Here is a 4,144-nt window from a genome sequence, read left to right as displayed (position 1 = left end):
GTGAAGAACATTGAAATAGTTTGTGAGGTAAGCTAAATATCTTCCGTATGCACAGCAATGAAAAGAAATGTTATTTGTAGAGATACTGGGCTGTGAGCTCCTTTAAGGGGGGTCGGCTGGCTATATAGAGTTAAATGACTTGTTAGAATAACACAATTTGGGCTGAAAAGGACATGAACATCCATCAGTTTAGATGTCGTATTAGAAATGATACCATAGTTTTAGAAATGATGTAACTAATGCCGAGAGCAATTAAACTGCTTGTGCAAAGTCACAGAGGGGGTGACTGCAGCCAGGGGCCAGAGCCCCACCCCGAACCACCTGGGTTGCGGGGTGCTTCCTACACAGCTATGGGGGTGATTCATTTTCAAAAGGATTTTGATCTTGACCTGTATCAGGTGTTTTCATTTCATATTAGGCCATGCCCTGCTCTCCTTGGCATGCCACCCGCTGTTAGTTGGAAGCTGTTCTATGTTGCTCTGCTCCCCTGACTGGACTCTTGAGAATGGGTATTGGAGGGAGGGTGAGGCGTCGCTGTATAGGACCACGGAGGGTCTTGTTTACAAATATCCTCTTGTCTTCAGATGTCAGAGGCTCAGAAATAAAACGAAGTAAAAGCTGGTTGTTTTAAAAAAAAGATTATTAGCCAGAGTACGTTTTAAAATAGCAAGACTTAAAGTGATTCAATGTTAATTGAATATTGAGTAAGGAAGAGGTAGGGAGTTAATTGGATGACTGAGCTTGGGGTTTTGGATAATTTTTTCATGATGTGAAGGAAATTACTTCAGAGTTGGACATAGATTTGGGAGAGAGGGAGGCAGTGTGATCTTTGGAAGGAGTAAATGAAGCCATTTTGTTTGGGGGGAGAAAAATAAGCTTGCTGGACGGTTGGTTGTTCCTTTAAGCTTGTAAAATTCTATTAAAATGCATTTTGCATTGTTATAGAAGGTTACAAGTTATCTGAAGAAAATTTAGAAGCTATGGAAAAGTAAACAGAGCAAAATAAATATCATCTGTGATCTCATCATAGATACCACTGACATTTTAGTTTATATCCTTTTAGCTTTTTTCTATGAGTATGTATCACTTGTCTATTTATATATATGTATTAAATGTTTATAAAATATAAGATCATACAACTTAGTCCATGAACACTTTTCCAATGTAATTTTAAATCATGAGTATTCTATTGCACAGATGTTCGTTAGTTTACTTACCCAATAGTATTTGCCTCTTACGAACAGTCATGTGATGTATGTTATAACTTTATTTTTGTGCTTATCTACAATTATTTCTTAGGTTATGTTTGGAATTTCAATGCCAAATGGAATCTAAATTTTAGGACTTTAGATTTCTGTTGAGGACTTATTAACCCAGAAAAAGACTGTATCTATTGTCAGGTTTATAGGGCTCTCCCTGTCCTTTCAAGAGTGAGTTTCATTATTTCTTTTTAAATTGTCTATTTCATAAATAAAAGTTATGTATACTTATATTTTTTATTTTGTGATTATTAAGACATTATCCTTCTAGAAAGAACAAATATTTGGATTTCTGTGTTTATAAATTTTCTGATCATATTCTTTGATTATTATATTTTTCTATTGGGATGCTCATCTTTTTCTCATTGGTTTTTTAAAACCTTATTAAAATATGGAGTTTATTTCACATATACAGATAGTTTTGCCTGCTTATCATTTCCATTTGTCTGACACTGCTGCTACTATGTCTTATCATAACATTCCGTATATACTTAAAACCAAGTGAAGGGTGGAGTTCCATCTTTAAAAACTAAACAGTCGTTTTGGACAACACATTCTTGGCAATGGAACCTGGAGAGCATTTATCAGACAAGGTAGGGAATGTTCTAACTCTGCATTATAAAAAGAACAGCCGGATATCAACTGTTAGAGAAATTAAATAAGATGGACATTTTTAACAAGCTGTTTAAGCTATTTTCTCAAAAGTTTCTCCCTCCACTGCCAAAGCTCTTGAAGAGCCACATGGCCAGTCATTTGGAAGCAATTCTTCATATAATTGATGAACCTTGCATCCACTTTGGGAGGAAAACCACCTTTTTCTACTTGCTTGCATATTTGCTTGAATATCTTCTACAGAATTAGGTTCTTTTGGTGTTTTAGGAGTTTTTCTCTGTTTTTTAAAGGATTCTTAACTTTTGATCTCGGTGTTGATGATTTTAAGTCATTTTCATTCTGGTTTGATTTTCGTGTATTTTGTCTGAAGTATCATATAGATTCCTCTACTGGAGTTCTCCTTTTCCCTCTCATCCTCCTTCTCCTCCTCCCCCTTCTTCTTCTCCACCACCACCACCACCATCGTCATCACATCATCATCTTCAGCAGCCAGTTTGACTTTTTTTGTGGAAGATATACTTAGGGGTTTCACCTTCTCCTCTTCCTCTTCTGACTCTGCATCTTCCTCTGACCAAGTATTATCCATTAAGATGCACAAGCCCCGAACCACCCTTCAGCCACCGGCCACAGGCGGTATTATTTCAAAGTCCCCGAGGGGAAACCATTGGTTGTACAGATAGTCTCACAGTTGCCAGTGTTCTGGTAATTGGACCGCCTTCCTAATTCACTGCTTCTGCGATTCACGCTTTGCATTAGTCCTTAAACTGGCTATTTTTAAAGATGACTGGTGCTCATTTTCATTATTATTCATCTTAAAATGATAATCTTTGTTAGCTATTAGTTTACAGCTGGAAGATAGTTCTGAGACCGCAGGGGCTCGTGTTCCTCTCCATCCAACTGCCCACGGGTGGTGGCACATGGGTGGGAGATGAGGTGAACGGAGACAAACGACGACCGTTCTAGGGGACAGCCGTGCAGGACAGAACCACACCAGGGTTTTTATGGATAAAAGTTGCTTTGTGTACATTAAATAGATGCACCTTTTAATTTTTTCTGTGTTCTCAACATTTTTTTCTCTGCTGGTTGTAGGCTTTCAATTTCGTTGATATACTTTTTGATGTTAGTGATGTTTTTGGCTGTTACCGTGTCTTTTTTCTTTTACTTTTTTAATGGCTTTTAGTGTTTAGGCAGTCAAATTTATTGCTGTTGTAATTTCTACCATTGGTATCGTACTTAGAAAGACCATGCCATCCTTAGATCATATAATACCTGTCCATTTTTTCTTCTAGTCTTTTTATTTTTTCATCTTAAATTTTCAGTTTGTTTTGGTGAAAGGTTTTATTTCAGGATGCAGCCCCAAATACTACATTCTAATTTCAGTTTGTAAAATAGCCACTAGGATGGTTACTGACCAATAAGTACTGTTATGTTTCTGTAGTGAATACATTTGCATGAAAATGCTAAACATAATTATCCACACCTGGGCTGGAGCCCTACTGTGAGAATCACCAGTTAATCACTTAAAAGTCAAGACAGGCCTTGGGTTCCACAAATACTAAGTAAGAGAACCATCACCATAATGCTGTCCGGCACACCCAAATTTATTTATTTTTGGCTCCTTAAACAATTAAATTTATGTTCATGTTGTGTTTTCCCTGAGGCCCATGAGAAGAATGTATATATTTCCGTCATTTGTCAGAGTCCACAGTTTGTGGAAAAAGTTTTCCTGGGGGGATGATGAAGAGGAGGAAGCTTCTCAAACTCTTCTTGGGACTCCGTGGTTCAGCCCCTATATCAAGGGCTCCCAGATGGCGGGTTGCAGAGCCTCACACACCTCTGAGCACAAACAAAGCATCTTCCATGTCGCCCGTCTCCAAATAACACCAGCTGCAGAACAGATTGTTTCCTACATAAGAGGTAAACTTGGTCTTTTATTTTCCTTTCTTTTTCAGAGCTTCAAACATGAGAACACATTCCAATTGTTGGATTGGAAGACTATGTCTACAGCATGCAAATGCAGGCAGCTCTGCTAGATTTGCAAACAGGCAAAAGAGGGCACATCTTGTTACTCTTGTTTTTGAGCTTCCTAAGATTGTTTCTCGTAAAATGAGACTGGTTGGCAGTGGACAGAGATGTTTTGCAGGTAGGCGACTAGGCCAGGGCAAACGGTAGGCAGAGAGAGCCGTGAGGCATACCACATATTTGGGGAATGCTTCCACTCATGTTTTGTGTTTGTGTTTTAAATTTTGGGAGTGACTCATAGGCACCTAGCA

The 4,144-nt window shown here is 38.2% G+C and overlaps 1 pseudogene; it reads right to left on the bottom strand.

The window, feature by feature from the left end:
* Positions 1–1,949: 1,949 nt before the first annotated feature.
* On the bottom strand, positions 1,950–3,733 carry LOC114490470 (annotated as a pseudogene).
* Between the last annotated feature and the right edge of the window lie 411 nt (positions 3,734–4,144).

The sequence above is a fragment of the Phyllostomus discolor genome, chromosome 3 (assembly GCF_004126475.2).
Source record: "Phyllostomus discolor isolate MPI-MPIP mPhyDis1 chromosome 3, mPhyDis1.pri.v3, whole genome shotgun sequence".
Classification (NCBI taxonomy): Eukaryota; Metazoa; Chordata; class Mammalia; order Chiroptera; family Phyllostomidae; genus Phyllostomus; species Phyllostomus discolor.
This window is presented reverse-complemented; position numbering and strand designations above follow the sequence as displayed.